General features: G+C 44.3%; 1 protein-coding gene across 5 annotated transcripts in view; it reads right to left on the bottom strand.

Annotated features, from left to right (window-relative positions):
- The window catches only part of hao2 (hydroxyacid oxidase 2 (long chain)), a 94,468-nt gene that overhangs the window by 40,916 nt on the left and 29,646 nt on the right, over positions 1 to 23,906 (bottom strand). The window contains exon 1 of one of the 5 annotated variants that reach the window (XM_080203746.1): positions 16,958 to 17,058. The exons of the other annotated variants lie outside the window; for them this stretch is intronic. The gene's annotated coding sequence lies outside the window, so the exon portion shown is untranslated. Of the gene's footprint in view, positions 1 to 16,957; positions 17,059 to 23,906 lie in introns of those variants that run through there. 5 annotated transcript variants of the gene reach the window in all.

Raw genomic sequence — 23,906 nt, 5'->3', positions numbered from 1 at the left:
CAGCACTTGTTCCACAATGACTGCAGTGGATGGCAGGCCAGGACGCAGCACTGTGCTTTTTGGAGGGGGCCCTCACCAGGATGCTGGATGGAGTGAAGCAGGGGCAGGACACACTCTACACCCACGCCAGGCAACGGCCTTCCACGGGGTCACCACCCTCGCCTGGGATGCAGTATCAACCCTGGTCAGTGCAAGCGCACTTCAGAAGAGGACAGGGCAGCAGTGCTGAAAGAAGGCAGGTGATCTTCTTTGCTCAGTGAATCACCCCCAGTCTCCCACTGAACCCCCTCGCGCCCCCAATCCCATCTCTCACTCAGACACTTTGGCCTTTGCCAACACCAGGCAACAGGCTCCCCTCCTCCCTCCCACAATCACCGCATTCTCCCAATAGTTGCTATTCTCCGCACACTCCAGCTCCCACCCAAACTCCACACCTGCCACACCTCATCACCAGCTTAAATGTCAGCCATCCCACTGACACTCTGTCATTGCACAACAAACTCAACCACACCAGGCCTGAGCGGGCACAGCCAGCTGGTGTCATGTCTGAGTTGAGAACCCTCACACATTTTGAGCAGAGAGCCCTCGAGCTGGCTGGGGAGGAGGAAGATCGTACCAGTGCTGCTGGTGAAGTGGGGGCAGCAAAGGGACGCGAGAATCCTCAACATATGCTGCCATTCCTCAAGTCTCAAGTGAGTAATCAATCTTCCCTCTGTATCCTCTGTAACACACTGACATCATGTCCCTTCTCTTGCAGGCTGACCAATGGAACGGGCCGGACCATCCTCGTGCCCCCTGGACCCATCGGATTCCAACAGCTCAGAGAGGGACTTCTCCAACCCCGCCACTGAAGAGGTGTCACAGCTGTCACCCACACCCAGCACCAACGCAGATACTCACACCTCAGTGGGATCAATAAGTGAAATAGCTTCTGGGCCACTCACTAGTGAGCACCTCACAGCTGAAGATCCACAGCAGGCAGAAGCAGATATGTCCCAGAGAACCGGCACTTGGAAAGATGCTAAACCCAGGACTCTGCCAAGCCTCTTGCCGATGATGTGCCTCTGGGCGCAGTCACCCCACAGCTGGCGGAGCTCCAAGACGTCTATGAGCTGCACGATGGCAGTGTGGTTAGCACAGTTGCCTCACAGCACCAGGAACCCGAGTTCGATTCCGGCCTTGGGTCACTGTCTGTGTGGAGATTGATGTTCTCCCCATGTTTGTTCCCTTCCCAGTTACCTTCCACAGTCCAAAGATATACAGGTTAGTTTGAATCTTGGGATTACAGGGATAGGGTGGGGGAGGGGGGCCTGTCAGAGAGTCGGCACAGATTCGATAGGTCAAATGGCCTCCTTCAGCAACGTAGATGTTCTATGATTCTATGAGTTGTGAGTATCAGGAAGGGAGAATAGCATTCCTCGTCAGAGTGTAAGGCCGAATGGTGGAGTCCCGTTGCCTTCTATCTGAAAAGATAGTACCATCACTGCAGTGCTATGAGGATGGCGCCGCAGTGAAGATCTTGGTACAAAATGTGCGTTCTATGGCAGGAGATGTCCACACCATGGTGCAGGCACTGGTGGGAATCCACAAATGTCAGTGCCAGAGGATAGCCGGCCTTCTGGATCTCACTCCTGTTGCTCCCCTATCTCATGGAGCAGCACAGGGGTACCCCAGGAGACTGAAGGGAAGAGGGTCAGCAGGAGTACAGCCCAGGGCTCTCCAACAAGGGAGCCACAGGCATCTCCAGCCCATCTGATACCCCCTCCCTATGATCAACACACCTCCAGGCCCTGACACTGAGGAAGGCAGCAATCAAACATCCGTGCTGCCTGAAAGCAGGCCTGAACCCTCAAGGTCCCAGCCCCCCAAGGGACACCCACTAGAGTCATCACCGCAAAAGGACATGGAAGTTAGCTGGCCGCCTCAACTTCAGCTGTCGATCCTGGGGCCACACCTCAATGTGATGGGATGGTGAGGAAGATTAAGAAACTGAAGGCATTTAGTGGGCACGGGTAAATATAGGCACAAAAGTATATGGATCACCATTCTGTTTTGGATGCTTGGCGTTAAATTTCACTTAATTCACTCAGAAAGCCTTCAACATGTCTGGTCGTGCTTGGAGGAATCACTGTGCTTACTTGGTGCCTCATCCCTGTAGAATGAAAGAATGGCAGTGCTACATCCCTCCCACCCTCTTGCCAGCCCTCACTGAGGGCACTCCCTCAGCTGCGATATGGACAGGAACCCAGGAGAGTGCTGCCTGCTTACCAGCCTCCACAACCCCTTTAGAGCAAGGGGCACCCCGACATACAGGGAAGGTAAGACCTGCAAGTGACCCCTGTCGATCGCTCTCCCTGCCATTGCGATTCTGGGATCCTCACCCCCGGCTATGGTTACACCATCTGTATAAAAGATTGCAGGATGATGGAGAAGTGGGATAGGGGAAGGAGAATTAGGTATGAGGAAACCATCATCATCAATGGGGTCGATACCACTGCTGGCTCATGGCTCCTTCAATAAAGGCAAGCAGCAAATAAGGCCACTTTACAAGACAAGAGAGAGGCAAGTATGCCAGTGCTGCATATTCAATGTCCAATTAGCTGGCAGTGTGTGCGAGTTGAGTGGCACGTTGGCACAGTGGTTACCATTGCTGCCTCACAGCGCCAGGGACCCAAAGAACAACGAACAGTACAGCACAGGAAATAGGACCAGCGGCCCTCCAAGCCTGTGCCTCTCATTGGTCCAACTAGACCATTCGTTTGTATCCCTCCATTCCCAGTTTGCTCATGTGACTATCCAGGTAAGTCTTAAACGATCCCAGCGTGTCCGCCTCCATCACCCTACTTGGCAGCGCATTCCAGGCCCCCACCACCCTCTGTGTAAAAAAAAGTCCCTCTGACATCTGAGTTAAACCTCACTCTTCTCACCTTGAGCCTGTGACCCCTCATGATCATCAACTCCGAACTGGGAAAAAGCTACCCACTGTTCACCCTATCTATACCTTATTAGGTCTCCCCTCATTCTCTGTCTTTCCAGGGAGAACAACATCAGTCTACCCAATCTCTCCTCATAACTCAGACCCTCCATACCAGGCAACATCCTGGTAAACCTCCTCTGCATTCTCTCCAAAGTCTCCATGTCCTTCTGGTACTGAGGTGACCAGAACTTGCCATGCTGCCAGGTTCACACATTTGAGGTTATGGAGGTAGTTGGCCAATTAAATCACTGTCTGTTTCCACTGAAGTCAGACTTTAGTTGGCCTGGAGTTGAAACGGGCCATGTGCAGATTAGACCAGTTACAAACTGGTTTGAACTTGGTGGATTCATTTGGATAGCCAGAGTACTCCTTTGGGGAGGTAAGGTACCCCTTGATTTGGTCCCGTGACACCTTTGATAGAGGTCAGGTACACTTTGGGATGCACACAAACAAAGAAATTAGGAGCAGCAGTTGGTCATTCAGCCCCTTGAGTCTGCTGCACCATTCAATGAGATCAAGGCTGATCGTGGCCTCCATCTCATTATCCGCCTACTCCTGATAATCTTTGAAGCACTTGGTAGTCGAGAATATTTCAATCGCTGTCTCAAAAATATTTACCCACCCTGTCTCCACCACTCTCTAATGAAGAGATTTCCATAGATTCACAATCTCCTGAGAGAAAAAAAAATCTCTTCTCATCTGTTCCTTAGTTGATAAACTCCTGACTTTTACCGTGTCGCCTAGTTTTCGCCTCTCAAACAAACTGAAACATCCTTTCAGCATCCACCCTGTCAAGTCTCCTCAGGATCTCATATTTTTCAATCTTCTCTCAATCTTCTAAACTCCTACAGGTGCAATCTGTCCAACCTTAGGTAGGCAGGGTATGTCCTTTGGGATTGTTAAAGATAAATTGTTAAAGGTAAATAAATTGTTAAAGGTAGGCATGAACGTGCATAAAACATGCATAAAACCATTACTGCCAATTTGATTGGAACTGTCAATATACTGTCAAAATCAACTGTCAAAGGACCAGTGAAAAGCAACTCTCAAAGGGTGCTATGAAGCTGTCAAGGCATTTAAACGGCCTGCCCTTTAAATTTTAGGAAAAAATGTTAGGTTTGTTAAAATTACTTGTATGGGTACAGGAGTTCAGGTTGACATGAAGGGTATGGGATCCATGAGGGGTGATAACAGGGCATAGACTGACACAGAAGGTACATCAAGGTATGTTTTGGAAAGTTGGGTGAGGGCATGGTGTGACTTGGGCTAACATGGGTGTGGCATGGAGAGTGTAGGGGTGGGAGGTGAGGTGAGGGTTTTTTTTTGGTTTATCTTTCATACAGTGCCAATGCCTTCCAGCCAGTCTGCCTCTGCTCCTGGCAATCTCCTCATTCATTCTGGGGTTGGCAGGCTGCTCTTCCCCCGCTCATTCCCCACCTCCACAATCACCCCCTGACTCCCCCCTCTACAACCACCCCACACCCACCCACCCTGAATGAAAATTCCAATTCCAAAATACCCAGCTCTTCTGAGGGTGGAGGAGGGGGGCGGGGGGGCTGTTCATGGAGCCAAGAAATTGCATGGTTCTGCAGAATTGACCCGGGAGTGAAAATCCAGGCCTATAACTCCTTTTTAGGCCATCTTTAGAAAACAGACTTGTAGCAAAAATCATACCAAGTGAAATTAAGGGGAATAAAGTCTTATGGTTAGAATGATAGTAGGAGGATAGAAAATAAAGGATGTGATAGTTGGAGCAAATGAAAATATGGACATTTCACTGCACATCTGGAAGGGGATGGCCCTATTGAACCTGCTCTCACATCAAAACATCTGCTCATCGATGGCGAGTTCACAAAAAACCTGGATCTTATCTTAGCAGCCTCCTCTTGACGAAGGCATGGATGGTAAAGTTCATTTCACTTCCAATGTGCCAGCTCAGCCTTCAGCTGACTGAGGGAAAGAGTATTTGAGGACCAGAATCGCAAACCTGAGACTAAGATCAGTGGATGGAACTCTACCACCTCAGTACGGGCGAGGGTCTGATTAAAAAAAAATCTCCGTTGACCTCAGGTGGGAAATTCTGGGTCTCACCCAAGCAAGGCCATGAAATCCAGTCCAATGTTTACCGGGGAGCGCTAATCCTTTGCTCGAACACTGAGACTTGGACAATCTACAGCAGGCATCTTAAAGCATGGGAGAAGTACCCTCAGTGACATCTTTGCAAGATCCTCCGAATCCTTTGGCAGATAGCCAGTCCGACAGCAGCACCCCTTTCCAAGCCAACTTGCCCAGCACTGTGGCATTAACCATTTAAACTGAGCTCCGCTGAGTGGGACATGTTATTCAGATGCCTGACATCAGACTTCTGAAGCAACTGCTCTACTCAGAACTCAGTCATTGCAGGCGACACCCAAGAGAAAAATAACAATGCTTTAAGCATGTATTCAAAATAAGCCTGAAGAGTCCAGACGTACCCACAAACTCATGGGAGACCCTTACTTGTAAGCAACCAAAATGGAGAGGCTCATTCAGAATGGCACCAAATCCATCAAGAGATTTTATTGGAGTACGCACGATTGAGGTGTCAAACAGAGCGCACAAATCTCCAAATCTATGGTCTACTTGGGCGCATGAGCGGCACAGGCTTGGAGGGCCGATGGGCCTGTTCCTGTACTGTTCTGTTCTTTGTTCTTGTTCTATCTACCAAACCCTTCAAAGACAACTTGTCCCACATGTGGCAGAATCTGCAGATTGCCCATTGGACTTACTGGCCATTTCAGAACCGATCAAACCAGAGTGAAAGCAAGTCATCTTCAATCCCAAGTAACTGCATAAGAAGCACAGCTGGAGGACCAGAAAGTAAGGATAGGCATGAAGTTTTTTAGCTCACAAAGATGAGGAATTTGGATTGTGGCCACTTTTATTTGCTTTATTGAAATTAGTTTGATTTAGGAGTTGAAAGAAAAATATCAAATTTGTTGGATTCTGTGGCACAGCAATTGGAGCAAGGATTGTGAAAGACTGCAATGAGACATAAATAGATTAATAGGATGAACAGTTAGGTGGGTCAGTGCTGTTTAATAACTTTTCTATCAAGAATGAGGAAAGGAGATAAACCGTAAATAGTAAGTATTTAAATGAAATTGAAAAGTGAAAGGACTTTGCACAACTCTGATGGTTACTAAAAGATTATAAGATAAGAAATGATAAGTTGGTTTAATTGGTTAGTGAAACAGCAATGAGAAGGCATATATTGGAGCATAAGAACAGGAATAGGCATTAAACCCATTGCCTGTTATATTATTCAGTTAGATCATGGCAGATCTTTATCTCAACTTCATTTACTCACTCAAAACTCTTACTTAACAGAAATCTAACAATCTCAGTTTTGAAATTTTCAACTGACCCAACTATCATAGCTTTTTGGGAGTAAGAGCTCTATATTTGGGCAGCACGGTGGCATAGTGGTTCGTATTTCTGCCTCACAGCGCCAGGGACCCCAGTTCAGTTCTGACCTCAGTGACTGTGTGGAACTTGCATGTTCTCTCCATGTCTGTGTGGGTTTCATCAGGGTGCTCCAGTTTCCTCCTGCACTCCAAAGTTGTGCAGGTTAGACGAACTAGCCATGATAAATTGACCCTTAGTGCCAGGGGGATTAGCAGGGTAAATACTTGGAGTAAAGGGGATAGGCTACTTACTGGTCTGGGTGCGATTGTGGTTGGTGCAGATTCGATGAGCCTAATGGCCTCGTTCTGCACTGTAGGGATTCTATATTTCTGCCAACCTTTACGATCAAGAAGTGTTTCTTGATTTCATTGCTAAGTGGCATAGCTCAAATCATGCCCCCTTTTCAGTGAAATAGTTTCTCTGCTGAATCCCTTGATAGGTTGTAAGTCTCAATCAGATCAGCCCTTAACCATCTAAACTCAAGGGAATACAAACCAAATTTATGCAATCTTGACTCCGTGATCAAATCATAAAAAGAATGGAAGAGCCATCATGAAAATATAATGACACGGAGGACGCTTGGAACGTACGACCCATTGTTGGAGAAAGCACCATAACCTAGGGCAGCACGGTAGCACAGTGGCTAGCATTGCTGCTTCACAGCTCCAGGGACCTGGGTTTGATTCCCGGGTTGGATCACTGTCTGTGTGGAGTTTGCATGTTTTCCTCATGTCTGCGTAGGTTTCCTCCGAGTGCTCCGGTTTCCTCCCGGTGCTCCGGTTTCCTCCCACAGTCCAAAGGTGTGCCGATTAGGTTGATTGGCCATGCTAAAAATTGCCCCTTAGATCCTGAGAGGGATTAGCGGATAAATATATAGGCATATGGGGGGGGGGGGGGCGGGGGGGGGGGGGGGGGGGGGGGCGGGGGGGGGGGTAGGGCCTGGGTGGGATTGTGGTTGGTGTAGACTTGATGGGCTGAATGGCCTCCTTCTCCACTGTAGGGTTTCTATGATTCTCTCTCTTTGAAAGGTAATTAAATAGTTGAGAATATTAGGAGAGAGCAGGGGAATGATGCTAAAGTGGCCACAAAGATGGCCAAGCTGATTAAGAAGGCATGCTTGCCTTCAATCGGCCGGGGCATTGACTACAAGAGTTGGAAAATCTTGTTGCAGCTATATAAAACCTTGGTTAAGCTGCATTTGGAGTGTTGCGTGCAGTTCTGGTCACCACGCTACCAGAAGGACACGGAAGCTTTGGATGGAGTGCAAAGGAGGTTCACCAGGATGTTGCCTGATCTCGAGGGAATTGCCAATGAGGACAGGTTAAATAAACTAGAATTGTTTTCACAAGAAAGATGGAGACTGAGAGGAGACCTGATAGAGGTCTACAAAATTATGAGAGGCATACACAGGGTGGATAGTCAGAGGCTTTTTCCCAGGTGGAAGTGTCAATTATAAGGGAGCACAGATTCAAAGTGAGAGGGGATGTGCGGGAAAGATTTTCACACAGAGTGTGGTGGGTGCCTGTAACATGCTGCCGGAGGAGGTGGTGGAAGCATATACATTAAGAGACATCTGGTTGGATACATGAGTAGGGAGGGAACAGAGGGATACAGTTTGAGTAAGGGCAGAAGGCTTTTTTTTTAGTTTAGTTAGGGCATCATGATCAGCATGGGCTCGAAGGGCTGAAGAACCTGTTCCTGTGCTGTACTTTTTTTCTTTGCTCTTTTCTTAGTTGTTAGATGAGATGGATCATATGGAGAAAAGCATGTGCAGAGAAAGCATGGGTCATAACCTGTTTTTGTGCTATTTTATATTATTATTCTATGAAATGCAATAATTGCAGTTGTGCACTTGGAATACCAAAATCATTCCACTTGTGGTGGTACAACAAAACCTGGGTTAGGACCAGCAGTGGATGGACAGTCACGTTGACATAACTAACTAGAATTGCCAATGGTCTCTCAGTTTGACAGCCACTGAAAATAAGTTTGGGACTGCCAGCGACAACAGAAATGTGGTTGCCGGTGGAGTTACATTGGACTGGGTTAGAATTACCAACAGGAGTTTGGTTGATAATGAGCGAACATCTGCCATTTTCCTGGATGCTACAGTCCAGGAAGTTCAATCATGCTGTCTAATATGACCTTTACAGCTTGGTATATCGAATGTACTTTGAAGAATCTTGACTATGAGTGTTTGATATGCTTCACTAACTCCATATGTGGATCAACAAAAACATTCACTATTCATGCTGATTTCATAGCTCTGTAAGGGGTTCAAAACAAAAGGGCAGCATGGACAAGTTGGGCTGAAGGGCCTGTTTCTATGCTGTAAACCTCTCTGACTCTATAACAAATTTTAAAATTTAAAGTCATGTGTGAATAATTATCAGAAGAACCAAGTCTTTTTGAGGCCAAAAAGAGAAAAAGATGTGCATTGATGAAATGCTTTCTAACTTTCAGAAACAACTCTATTATTTGCTATTATCACATTGTGGGAGCTTGCTGTACACATTGACTTCTGGGTTATCTCCAACAGCGACAACACTTAATATACCTCATTGGCTGCAGAGTCTGTCGAGATATATATATATACATATATATAACATAATATATATATAATATAATATATAGATATTGAAGTGGTGGAGGCTGCCTCGCTAAATATTTTTAAGACGCGGGTTGATGGGTTTTGATAGGAGAGGGGATTAAGGGTTATGGGGAGAGGGCGGGAAAGTGGAACTGAGCAGCGACAGATCAGCCATGATCTTATTGAATGGCGGGGCAGGCTCGAAGGGCTGGATGGCCTACTCCTGCTCCTATTTCTTATGTTCTTATGTTCTTATATCCCGTGGTCGTGATAAACACTATGGCTGGAAATTTCTGAATTGTTTTCAAATTGTTGTCTCAAGCAGGGAAGCGGAGGGCATGCCATCAGCTGCTTTGCCAACTATTCTTATGTATTTTTTAAACACTTTGGAAAAAAATGAAGGAGCAGGTCCCACAATGTCAGTCAGGTGGATCAGCCAGTTTTTGAAGGGTGTCTCAATATAAAAGAAACAAAGATGGAAACTCCTCACCCCAGGACCAACACCACCGTTCCCACCATACATCATGGAACTTCCGCCCAACTACTATCATGGAAGCCTTGGCACCTCTACCACAGAACCCCCAGATTCCCTCGTTGGGCTGAAGGGCCTGTTTCCCGTGCTGTGTTGTTCTTTGTTCTTTGTATTCCCCCTGGTATGTCTCCTCACTGTCTGAGCACTATCCCCTGGTAGGGGGTGGGGACGCTCAAGCGGGGAAACACTGCCAGCATGAAAGCTGTTTTTAACCCCCTGCCCTGATTCTCTGGCCGCTCTACCATTCCTGCCTCACACAAACGAGGGTGGTAATTCTCAGCCTATACAAATATAAGTCTTTATTCTTTTTCTAAGTATTTTAAACAAAGTGCAGTGCAGTACTGCTCCTGGTTTTATGAGGCAAGAACGGCAGAGGAGACAGAGAATCGAGGGGGAGTAAGAAACAGCTTTCACACCAGCAGGATTTCCCTGACATCATTAAATAAAATAAGAACTCTGTGCATTTCTAATTTGAGGTGGAGGACTGCTTTTGTGATTGGAAACCTGTGACCAGCAGTGTACTGCCAGGATCATTGCTGGGCCCTTGCTGTTTGTTATATATATATAAATGGCTTGGATGTGAACGTAGAAGGTATAATTAGTAAGTTTGCAGATGACACAAAAATTGTGGTGTTGTTGATAGTGAGGATAGTCTTAAGCTACAGACTGATGTTGATCAGCTGGTAAGTTGGGCAGAGCAAAGGCAGATGAGATTTAACCAGGATAAGATACACACAATGAACGGTACATCCCCTAGGGAGTGTTGAGGAACAAAGGGATCTTGGTTTACACGTCCATAGCTCCCTGAAGGTGGCAGCGCAGATAGATAGGGTGGTGAAGAAGGCATACAGAATGCTTGCATTTATTAGCTGGGGGATACAATATAGGAGCAGGGAGATCTTGGTACAACTTCATAAAACATTGGTTAGGCCATATTACTATGTACAGTTCTAGTTCCCACACTATCAGAAGGGTATGATTGCACTGGAAGGGGTGCAGCGGAGATTTGCCAGGATGTTGCCTCGGGTGGAAAGCTTCAGCTCTGAGGAGAGACTGGATAGACTGGTTGGTTTTCCCTGAAGCAGAGAGGGCTGAGGGGGATCTGATAGAGGTATACAAAATTATGAGAGGCATAGATAGGGTAGTTCATAAGAATCTTTGCCCCATGGCACGGAGATCTAAGATCAGAGGGCATAGGTTTAAAGTGAGGAATAAGTGATTTAGAGGGGATCTGAGGAAAGATTTTTCACTGAGTGGTAGAAATATGGAATGTGCTGCCTTAGAGGGTGGTAGAGGCAGGTACTCACAACATTTAAGAAGCATCTAGGCAAGCGTCAAGGCATAGTAGCTGGTTAATGTGATTACTATAGATTGGTATTTGATGATCAGCATAGATGTGGTGGGCCAAAGCTATGTTTCTGTGCTGTGTGATTCTGTGACTCTATGACATGCAATGGAATATTTCCCATTCACCCAGCAAGGCAAACAGTTAGGCTGCCCCAATAATGTATCGGCATTTTTTACAAAATCAAGCCCTTTGCATCTCTAATCTTCTTCCCTTACATTACCCATTAGTAATGAGGAAAAATGTAAAATTGGGATATACATTTTTCTTCGGTAGTTGTGCAAAATAAACAATAGTGAATCAACAGTCCCTTTGGTACTCTGCCCAATTTTCTTTTCAATTCACTTAACAATGCAATTCAAAGCCTTCCATTATTAGTAAAATTCATACCAGTCTCTTACTAAGTTCTTTAATATTTTACAGCAAAGAATATATGACATATTGGTGAAATTTTAATTTTCACTGGAAAAATTGCCATCACAATTTTCATGATCTACGATCTGGAAAGAAGCTCACAAATAGGGGAGCATTGTTGAAAAATAAGGTTAAAGTCCAACAGGTTTATTTAGAATCTCGAGCTTTCAGATTGCTGCTCCTTCCTCAGATAATCTGGTGTTACGAGACTTCTTACTATGCCCATCCCAGTCCAACGCCAGCATCGTCACATCTTGAAAAATAAGATTCATGCAGCCGCATAAATTTCGATCTATTTTATTTTCTTTATGCTAAAAAATGGAACAGGCTCAAGGAGCTGAATGGACTACACCTCTTCCAGTAAATTTCCCTCTCAATTAGCTCATAACAGTTTCTATTTTGCCATGTTTGTCATCTTCGATTCAAAAAGTTGAAGCAATTACAAATGTAAGTCAGTAAAATTCAGAAAAAGGAAAATGCTAATCTGATTAAGTAAATCAGACTATTCCTTCATTTCTAAGTTAATAAAGTAATAGTTCAGGGACTGCACTTGTGTGGATACTAAATTTGTTTACATTTTTAAAAATGTTCCAAATTATCACAACAATTAAATGAACTTTAAGTCACTGAAGAGTAAAGTTGACTAACAAGTTTGCATTTATACATGTTATATGATTGACTCTTAATTGATTTCAGAAATATCCTAGCAAAATATTCAGATAATTCAACTTTCACCTATTCATTGGAAACCACAAAGGCATATTCTTACCCAACTGACCTTCATGAACAACTGGGAACTTGTGCTAAAACTGGAAGAGCTGCCCTACAGTCTAGTCAAGCAACAACATGCCATAATCATACTCAGGGAACCATACCTTGGAAAAACCATCCTAGCATTATCTTCCCTGGGCATGAGCTGTCCTATTAGCAAGGCTAGAGACGGCAGCACAGTGATATGCAGCCAGATTGGGGTGGCCAAGGGAATCCACAATATTAACTCCAGAATTCATGAGCAAGGAAATCTCCTGTTGAGTATCGCTTACTACCCTCCATCAACTGATAAATCTGTCTGTCTCCATGTTAAACACCACTTGGAAGAAGCATTGAGGGAAGTAAAGGTGCAGAATGCATTCTGAATGGGGACTTTAATATCCGCTACCAAGAGTCATGGTGTTATACAATACAGAAGAGGCCCATCAAGTCTGCACTGACAAAACTACACTATATCTACATAATTCCACTTTCTAGCACTTAATGTTATCACATGTGAAGTGTTCATCCACGTATATTTTAAAGGTTGTGAGGTTTACCTCACCTATTACCCTCCCAGGCAGTGCATTCCAGACTTCAATCACTGTCTGGGTGTAAAACATTTTCCTCAAATCCCCTCTGAACCTCTGGTCAGTCACCTTAAAACTATACTCCCTCATTATTGATCCTTGAATTAAGAAGAGCAGCTGCTTCTTATCCTCCCTGTCCATACCCCACATAATCTTATACACCTCAATTATACTCCCCCTATGCTTTCCCTACTCTAAAGAAGACAATCCGAGCCTATCCAACCTCTCTTCCTAATTCAAATGTTCTATCCCAAGCAACATCCTGGTGAATCCTCTCCGGTGCAATCACATCCTTCTTTAGTGAGGCGACTAACACACAACACTCCAGCTGTAGCTTAACCAAAGTTTTGTACAGCTCCAACATAACCTCCCTGCTCTTATAAACTATGTAAGAAGTCTGACAACACCAGGTTTAAGTCCAACCGATTTACTTGATAGTACTATCAAATAAATCGGTTGGACTTAAACCTGGTGTTGTCAGACTTCTTGCTGTGTTTACCCCAGTCCAACGCCAGCATCTCCACATCATGACTTATAATCTATGCCATGACTGATAAAGGTAAGTGTCCCATATGCCTTCTTAACTACCCTATTAACCTGTCATGCCACCTTTAGTGATTTATGGACAGATAACCCAAGATTCCTCTGTTATTCTGAGCTTCCTAGTGTCCTGCCATCCACTGAGTATTCCCTCGTCTTGTTACTCTCTCTAAAGTGCATCACCTTGCAGTTTTCATGACTAAATTCATCTGCTACTGATCTCCCAGCTTGACCAACCCATCTACATCTTTTCGCAATTTAGGACCTTCTTCCTCCCTCACCTTTAAAAACTCTACCGATCTTCATGTCATCCACAAATATACTTATCATCTCTCTCATTCTCATCTATATCATTTATATATAATCATGCACAAGAGATGTAGCACTGATTTCTGTGGAAGGCACTGGACACCAGCTTCCAGTCTCACAGGAGCCCTCTATTCCTCCCTCTGTCTCCTATCTCTAAGCCAATTTTTGATCCAAATTGCCAAGTTACCCTGGATCCCATGTGATTTTACCTTCTTTATCAGTCTTAATGAGATCTTGTCAAATGCTTTGCTGAAATCCATATAAGTGACAACAACACACAATCGACACACACAATCACTGCTTGAAAGTCCCTCTCCCCAAATCCTGTACCTACATTGTCCATCTCCTGAGTGAAGACAGATGTGAAGTATGCATTTAACACCCAACCGATGCCCTCCAGCTCCACGCAGATTGCCCCCTTGATCTGTAATGGGCCTTATTATTTCCCTGATTGAGTTGCTTAGTAGTATTACTACTGACTAAGCAAACCCTCCTTGAAAGATATTTTTTCCAAAACTGGGCCTGTGGCATGTGATGAAAACACCTACGTGATCTCATCCTCATTAATTCACTTGTCACAGATGTGTCTGTCCATGATAGTATTAGTAGGAATGACTACCACACTGTCCTCTTGGAAACAAAGTTCTGGCTGCACAGTAAGAACATCCTCCATTGTGATGTGCAGCACCACCATTGTGCTAAACGGATAGATCAGCACAGACCTCGCAACCATGAGGTTAATCATCTCAGCCCCATGACATCACTGCTGGTATTGCTCAGGGTCCCGTTCTAGGCCCAGCCATCTTCAGTTCTTCATCAAATGACCTTCCCTCCAATATAAGGTTTGGAACATAGATGTTCACTAATGATTAACAATGTTTTATATCATTTGCAATCCCATTGATGTTAAAGCAATTCATGCTTGCATGCAGCAAAACTTCAGCAACGTTCAAGCTTGGGTTATTAAGTGGCAAATAGCACTTGTGCCAGGCAATGGCAACCTCTGAGAACAGAGAATCTAACCACTTGATATTTAATGGCATTATCGTCTTTGAATTCTCCACTATCAATATCCTGGGGATTACCATTGACCAGAAACTGAACAGAAACTTAAACTCTGTTGGTAAATAGCAGGATGGGAATTCTGAAATAACTCACCTCCTGACTCCCCAAAATCTGTCCACCATCTACAAAGGCACAAGTCAGGAATGAAAAGTATAGCTGAGTCCAGCTCTAACAACATTCGACAAACCCCACGCCATCCAAGATAAGATAGCCAACTTAATCAGCAACCCCATACACCGTCTTAAACATTTACCCTGCTGCACCACCAGCTCACAGTGACAGGAATACATACTACTCACTATGCCTCTTTCAACAATGCAACCTAGAAGGACAAGGGCAGCAGAAACATGGAAACTCCCCACCTGTGAGTTCTCCTCCAAATGGCACATCATTCTAACTTCATCCTTCACTACCACTGGGTCAAAATCCTGGAGATCTCTTTCTAACAGCATTTGCGAGTGTGCCTACACTACATTCAACAAGGCGTTCACTACCACTTAGTCAAAGGGCAATTAGGGCTGGGCAACAAACACTGGCCTTACCAGAGATGCCCACATTCCAAGAACAACTAAGTGTTTGCTCCTGTCTCTCAAGGTGTCATTTATAAACAATAAACTGCAATATCACCTTGTTGCTATGTAGACAGGTGTAACAGTCAATTTGCTCACAGCAAGATCCCACAATTCAGAGGAATGATCAATTAAACTGGTGCAGTACGATTTAAGAGAAATATTGTCTAGGAGACCAGAAGAAACTCTACTGTCAAAGTGTCAGATGTTTGGAAATGCAACGTTAGATGACACCGTAAAGCAGATCTATCTGCCCGCCATCAGGTGGATGGGAAACATCCCACGACACTTTTTGAAGAAGTATAACAAATTGCTCCTGGTGTCCTGGTCATCGTTTATCCTTCAACAATTATCACTAAAATGGATTATCTGGCAATCTATTTTATTACTTGTTTTGGGACCATCACTAGGCAAATTAGTTGCTGCATTTCCCTGCAGTACAACAGTAACTCCTCTTGAAAAGTACTTGCACCAAGTACGAAAGGTCATTGACCTCAAACATTAATTCTGCTACACACTCCATAGATGCTGGAAGAGCTGCCGAGTAATCCCAGCATTTTCTGCTTTTACTCCAAAACTACTTAACTGGCTACAGAATATTTTAGGGTATCCTAAGTTTGTGGAAAGTTCTTTGTAAAAGTGTTGTCTTTCTTTTAACTCATTAAAGGAAACAGCATTTTCAAACTTGCTCAGATTCAAATTTGTAAAATATGTAAATGTAATTCGCGATTTACAAGATGTAGCAACATAAATGCAGATATTTATTAAGATTATATGTCCAGAGATCATAGCGCTTTCAATAAGACTGTCACCAGGAGTTCAAAATATTAATATCTTAGGATTGCAGGAGTCAACAATTCCTGAGAAGGGCTTTTATCGCAACATAATGTTTATCACAACAGCTTAAAATAATTAAAAGCAAAATAAGAGCCAAAATTTAAAACCAGAAGTTGAAAAATACTTGTAAGACTTTGTGGCATAATGGCAGAAGAAATTAAAGCTAGGTTACCATTAATAAGACATTAAAAGAAAAGCTTTAATGTGTTTTCTTGTGTAATAAAGTTACCAAAATAATTAAGTTAGATTTATTTATCTCTCCAATCTTTCCAGGCTGTTTGAGAGTCACAGACTGTACCATAATCAGCCAAGTGATGTCAGGAGTATTTCACTCACAAGATGTCAACCACCTTTTGGACACATAAATGTGCTAATTGCCTGTGATTGTTTTACTATTCTCACTTTACCTTGGGTGATATGATTTAGATACTCTTAACATTCGCTCACTTAACAAATGCACAGCATTTTGCAAAATGTCCCAGTTTTATCTAACAATAGCATTCAAATAGTATTTTTTAGCCTTACAGAAATACCATTATATTCGATAAACTCCAATTTGAATTATGCGCTTTTTAAAAAGATAAAGCCCGGTGTTTTGAATCAAGAGGTTAAAAAGAGTGCATCAATGTGATTGCTGTATTTCAGATAACGACTCTCATCCCAAAACTGGACTGAGATCGAATTCAGACATCCCCAAAACCATCGATTATTGTTATTTTTCTGAAACAGCAACACACACCAGAAATAAAGAACAAACAAGGAATAAAATGGTTGCAAACATTACGTGGTATCAGTTTGTGTGAGAAGCAGTTGTTGCTGCATCGTGACCCAACCTTGGCCCACAACATATAAGCCATCCACATCGGAACATGAAACTAATGGGAAACTAACAAAAAGGGGCGGGGGCACACCTTTCAGTTTCTTTGTGCGGTTGCTTGTAGCGAGCAATGGAAGGACTCCCCCCCATCTACATGCATGTAAATCAATCCTACCTTCAGTGTCCAAGTCCCAATTTGCTGGTATTTTGAGGCAGCTCTGTTTTCCTTAGTTTCTTTGTTAAGAATAGCACAAATCAACAGCATCGTTCTATATCAGTGGGCTAAACAAACCAAAAGGATCCAAAACACACAGACTGTTACCCAACCAGACAGTTTAGGGTTCATGTTAATACAAAAAGTACAAAAAACTATCAGGGATTAACTCTCTGTGCAAAGCCAAACAGTGCTAACCTTTGTGTTGCAGAGGCATCGGCTGCCAGAATTCTGCTGAGCCCGTGCCATCAAGGGAAGTAATCCTATCCTTTTGATTACTGACCATTGTGAATCTTGCTGTACAGCTAACCATTGCTGTTCTGTCATGCTACTGTGTTGTGTGGAATGATTAGCACTATTATCTGTCACAGGATGTCTTTCTTTGTTGTTTAAAAAAACGGAGAAAATCTTCTTACAACTCACCCCCTCCCCCACATTGCCCAACTCCCAACACCTCCACCACTCCCCCCCCCCCCCCCCCCCAAATCTCCACTCCCCAAATCTCCACTCCCCACACACATGATATCCCTTTGGAGATGAAGAAAATTCCATTTGTGGCTATCACCAGGGAAGCAGCTAATTCCGTAATGATCCACAAACCAGGAATTCCACTTTAGAAGATTGAAATAGACTCTTTCCCTGGCACTCTTTCTTTTTCCTTTTCAACAGATGATGATCTTGTGTTTTTTTTAAACCCAGTGTTCCAATGCAGGCCTAGTTGGAGTGTAATGACATTAAGGCTGGAAGCAGACTTGACAGGCTTCACGTGCCTCTTATCACTTTGCTTGTGAATTTGGGGGACTTCTGATGGAAAGGTGCACTTTATTCACTTCACCTTTCCCTCTTTCTCCCCTTCCCTATCCCACACTGCCAGGATTAAGACACCAAAGAACCACAAAAGGTGTGGAACGTTAAAAAAATGTGGAACCCATTATCTTTGTGGTTGTCTTTCATCCTCACTCACTACAGGACAACTTGGCAAGAATCCAAGAAAAGGGCATTGTATGTATAAAGTTGAGTGTTGTGCATGTTTGCATTGTTCAATAAAAATCAAAATGAGCCAAACTAGAACCCCTCTGACAAAGGCTTGTACCTAGCCTGATTCAAATTCCTGAAAGGCACATCAGCTCAGCTACATAATTACTCGTAAGTAGAAGAAAATAGGTGGAATGTGTCGCCTCCCCCATTCATCTCATATCCCTGCACTCCTGCTGTCTGAGGGTTTTGGCTCTCTCCAGACGTCACTTCCCTCACTCCCATTGCGCTCCACGTACTCCCACTCCCCCCAGGGACTCCGGTCTGCCCCCAGGACCCCGCTCTGCCCCTCCAGGACCCTGCTCTGCCCCCCCGGGACGCTGCTCTTCCATCCCCCCCCCCCCGGGACCCCGCTCTCCCCCTGGGATCCTGCTGTCTCCGGCATCCCGCTCCCTTCGTCATCCCGCTCTCTGGGATCTCACTCTCACCGGGATCCTGCTCTGCCCCAGGGGACCTCACTCTGCGCCCCCTGGGGACCTCACTCTCCCCCCGGCATCCTGCTCTCTCCAGCACCCCGCTCCCTTCGTCATCTCTCCGTGATCCTGCTCTCTCTAGGATCCTGCTCTCTGCGGGATCCCACTCCCTCCGGGATCTGCTACTCTGGGCTCCTGCTCTCTTTGGTTTTCAGCCTCTCTGAACTCCAGCTCTCTTGGGGTTCTCTACTTGCTCAGTTCATTCTTTTTGCATGATCTGCTTTTTCTATCCCCGTGTTCTCACATACTTTCAGCTTCTCATTCACCATGTTCATTCCTGTAATAAATTTGATCTACAACAAGAAGCAGACATGCCTATGTTACTGATATCTGTAGGTAAGCATACTGTTTCTTGGAAGTGTAATTAAAACACTTTATATTTGATGTATTCATTTCCTGAATATAATTTAAATAGACGGGCCCATTTTAAAAGATATTTGAGAATCATTGATCCAATAACGTCTTAACATCAATGTACTGAGTTGGTGGAGGCTGCATTAGGGAATACCGTATGTGTGTGGCAGCTCATTCTATCGAGTGCTGACTGACCCCAGCCATGACCCAGCTGTTCTGCCAGTACGATAATAGGAACATTGCAGAAATCTGCTGATTCGGGGAGATGTCATGCTGACACCTAAACATACTCAACACAGGGAACAAGTTTCTGTTCATTTTAAATCACACAAGCTGTATGTTAAGGAACTGTTACTGTTTTCAAGATTAATATTGATTGTTGACCAATTTTTAAATGCATCGCAAATATTGGTTGATGCAGAAAATACTTTGAACATTTACTACAGACACATCCATGTTCCATTGAAACAAACTATTTGTGAAATGACATAAAAATTAAAATGTGTTATTTAACATACTAACATACTATAATGTACTGTTAGGTATTGGGGTCACTGACGGACACAAGATAAGGCTTCGACAAGGGAAAGGCCACCATCGCTTGTTTTTATCAGTCAGTGCTGACATTTGAAAGTTCATGGAATAAATGGGTGCCTGAGATGCACATATAGTAATTGATCATTCATTAACCCCGTACAAATGAAGTGCCCTTCCGACCCTTTGGGGTAAAAAATTGCCCATCTTTGGGATTCCAGGCTGCTTTATACATAATGGATAACTGATGACCCATTACGAAATTCTGTGATTAGATGTCAAAGTTCATTGCAACGTGAGCACCAGATAAAAACGAAATTGTTTTAGCTCTCAAAACAAAAGGTTAAGAGAAACTATATGGAAGCTTCGGTGGATGTTGATGCGATATGTAATCCTTTCAGCAAATCCACTTGTCTGTGAAATAATGTAAGCTTGCAAGGTACATTTGTATAATATTAAGCTTGACATTTTTGTGTCACTGTTTTAACAGACATTCATGTTTGCTCTGAGAAGCCTACATTCTTAACCAGTCCTGTGATTTCAATGAAAGACAGTTTGAAATTGGCTCTGGATGATTTGAAGTCACAGCCCTTGGCATTGCAGTATCCTTTATCACGTGTCCCAAAATCCAGAAGGACCCAAACACCGACTACAATTGAAGCTGGAGCCTTGCATGGGTAACAATTCAAATGAAACCCTTTTATTCTTTATTTTTCACATGTTCTTTCATGTATTACAGGCACATGCTAGGCCTAGAATGCAAAGTCTGTAAAATCCTCAAATCTGGCTTACGTCCAGTCTCAAGCTCCCCAGATTCTGGGTCTGGTACAAGAAGACAAACCACGATCCATGTAACTCAACAAGGCCATTTTCAGTGGATGAAGCCGGGTGTGTGAGGAATTTTGGAAATGGGTTGAATTGAGTCCCTGGATTCATTGTCTGTAAAATTGGGCCCCTGCTTTATCAAGTGGAAGTAGAAGGAAGGATGGTCTGGAAACATATAGACCATTTGAGAGAGCGAGAGTTGCCCCAACGACCAGTACTGCCATCGAGAGCTATATTCCCATTTGGGAATGCTGATGACTTTCCAGTAGCTGGTCATCCAGTGGTAGACACAAACGACACCCTCATAGAAACAGACAGAACTGAACTAGCTGTGCCTGAAGAGGCACCTGTCATTGTTGTTTCAGCTGACAGCAATCCTGTGGAAGCTCCCCATAGAAGAGTACCGCCGCCGCACCCCCCCCCCCAACAAGGATTCAGAAACCCCCTCAAAGACTTAATTTATAATTGACTAAATTCATGGACTAATTCTTGGATTGTGCAAATTGAGTCTTGACATTCGTATAAAAGGAATTAGAGAGGGAGAGATGTGGTGGTTGTCCCTTTAAGGAACAGTCTGCAGAGTAAGGATCACATTACCCGGGGAACCAATCAAGGAGCAGGGTGGGGGATAACACTGGTGAGTTGGTATTTCTGTTCCAGAACCTTCTCGGAAGCTGATTGGTAACCATGATGCTGCATGTCTCTGTGTTATAGTTATGTGTAAATAAACATTGCAGTTGTTATTTACTCTAACTGGTTAGGTTGATTGGTCATGCTAAATTGTCCCTTAGTGTCAGGGGGATTAGCAGAGTAAATAAGTAGGGTTATAGGGATAGGGCCTGAGTGGGATTGTGGTTGGTGCAGACTCAATGGGCCGAATAGCCTCCTTCTGCACTGTAGGGATTCTCTGATTCTATGTTATAGGTACATGTAAATAAACATTGCCGTTGTTATTTACTCTAACTGGTGAAGATGAATTATTAAATCCTGCCAGATTCACTTCCTTAACCAAGGAATTGGGAAAAAGCAGCAGCAGGAGTTTGCAGCCTGGGATCCAGGGAAATGGTTCCCAGCGATGACATGGAGAGGGGTTCTGAGTTGATCGGGCATTGGAAAGGTAATCCCAAGGGAATAGAGGATAAGTTAGGACTTGGAATTCAAAACAACTGGGAGGGAGTTGGCAGAGTTGGAGGGTGGTCAAGACTCTGGAAACCCTGGAAATGACTCGTTGTGGGGCCTGGGGAGAGCATTCCTGTTCAACCTGGCGCTCAACGAGTTCCAAAGGAAGCAAATCTTTTAAATTCATCCTGCTGCTTCTAGCCAGATAGCCCCTCCTGCTGTGGCTGTCGATAGTGCAGGCCACACCCCACACCCTCACATGATGTTAAAATTACATGGGGTACTACCAGGCCGTGACTTTTAAATGTTAAGTTGATCCCAACTTCCATTACTCGAGTGCCTCATTGATACCATTAAGTGCCATTATGAACTCGCCATCGGCTGCGAACGCACATTTTAATTCCTTCCATGCAACACTCTCTTTGGGTGCTGGGAGTTCAAGTCCCAGCCATTGTATCAATGGCCCTAATGCCAAATGGACAGACTTGAATGCAAACTCAGAGGCCAGGCTGTAAATATGTTGTAAACTGAAGATGAAAGGGATATGGGCAACAAGTGGGCAATGTTAGAAAGTTCTCCATCTAACAGTGATAGGCCCATGCCTGTATTAAACAGTGAGGTCAATCAGATGATAACCAGTTATTGTGTAGAGGTCAGTCTCTTCCTAATAGGAAGAAAGAAAATTATCACATCAAGGCCTGAATTTATTGCTTGGCATAGACACACACTCAACAGGCCTGGAAACATTAAAACTGCCATGAACTGACTCCTGGATTAGCTGAAGTGGATCAAGAAATTCAGATGGTAAGATTTGATGGTACAGTGCCCATGTTGTTAGCACCATGAGTACCTTTTCAGGTTCAAAATGGTGTCCGTGCCTCATGCGCACACACTTCTGCTGCTGGCCACAATGGATGCCATCTTGGGCAGAACCTTTCCGTGGATATTTGCAAATTGCATCAGAAGAATGCAGAGTTGGCCGATCGCAGCATCAAACTCTGTCCAATGCTGATTTGAATCTGGCGATATCATTTTCGACCTGAGTGCTCCAAATAACGCTGTTTCATGGAAGCACGGTGGTACAGTGGTTAGGACTGCTGCCTCACAGCGCCAGTGACCTGAGTTCAAATCTGGCCTCGGGTCATTGCTTGTGCGGAATCTGTATGTTCTCCCCATGTCTGTGTGGATTTCCTCCGGGTGCTCCGGTTTTCTCCCACAGTCCAAAGGTTGGTGGATTGACCGTGCTAAAGTGTTAGGGGGATTAGCAGGATAAATACATTGGGTAATGGAGGTACAGCCTGGTTGGGATTGCTGTCAGTGTAGGCTTGATGGGCCAAATGACCTCCTTTTGCACTGCAGGGATTGTATGTGCAGCTGAAAATGCATTTAGCAGTGGAAGGAGTCCTTCTCTCGTGCTGTTTAAAAGAATCATCCACCACTTTCAGGTTAGTTGCTGATTTATTTTTCCTGCCTCTTGTAGAATCAGTGGAAGTACTGGAGGTTTATACCTCTACTTGAAATTGAAGATGTCTGCAGTGGTGGTATGGACCATGGTGAGGACAGCGTAGTGGCACAGTGGTTAACACTGCTGTCTCACATGCCAGAGACCCAGGTTCGATTCCTTGCTTGGGTAACTGTCTGTGTGGAGTTCACACGTTCTCCCCATGTCTGCGTGGGTTTCCTCCAGGTGCTCCGGTTTCCTCCCACAGTCCGAAAGGCATGCTGGTTAGGCCATGCTAAATTCTCCCTCAGTGTATCCAAACAGGTGCCGGAGTCTGGCAACTAGGGGATTTTCACAGTAACTTCATTGCAGTGTTAGTGTAAGCCGACATGTGACAGTAATAAATAAACTTTAAAAATAAATCTCAGCTCTGGCTTCAAGCATTCTGCTCTCACCTCTTTCTTCCAGACATGCGAATAGTATGCTGCATGTCCTTGGACTGCAGCATGACTTGGAGAATGAGCACTAGCAACACTGAGGAGGATAAGCTATTGGAAGATAGAAAGAGAGGAGTTGATGGGGGAGAGCAGCTCTCAGCTTGGGTCACTATCCCAAACTCTACCATTAACTGTGGCAGCTCGTTCCAAACACTCACCACCCTCTCACCATAATCTTAGACTCCCCTACCTTTGGGGAAAGATGATGACTATCTTATCTATGTTCCCCATTATTTTATAGACCTCTATAAGATTACCCCTAAGCCTGCTACGCTCCAGGGAAAAAGTTCCACTCTCCCCTTATAAACCAAACCATCAAGTACTGGTAGCATCCTAGTAAATCTTTTCTGAACTCTTTCTAGTTAAATAATATCCTTCATGTAATAGGATGACCAGAACTGTACACAGTATTCCAAATGTGGCCTTACCAATGTTTTGTACAACTTCAACAAGACATCCCAACACAAGCATGCCAAATGCTTTCATCACCCTGTCCACCTGTGACTCCACTTTCAAGGAGCTATGAACCTGTGCCCCTCGAGCTCTTTGTTCTATAACTCTCCCCAACGCTCTATCATTAACTGAGTAAGTCCTGCCCTGGTTTGATCTACCAAAATGTATCACCTCACATT

This window comes from Carcharhinus amblyrhynchos, chromosome 15 (genome assembly GCF_965287045.1).
Source record: "Carcharhinus amblyrhynchos chromosome 15, sCarAmb.v2.hapA, whole genome shotgun sequence".
Lineage (NCBI taxonomy): Eukaryota > Metazoa > Chordata > Chondrichthyes > Carcharhiniformes > Carcharhinidae > Carcharhinus > Carcharhinus amblyrhynchos.
This window is presented reverse-complemented; position numbering and strand designations above follow the sequence as displayed.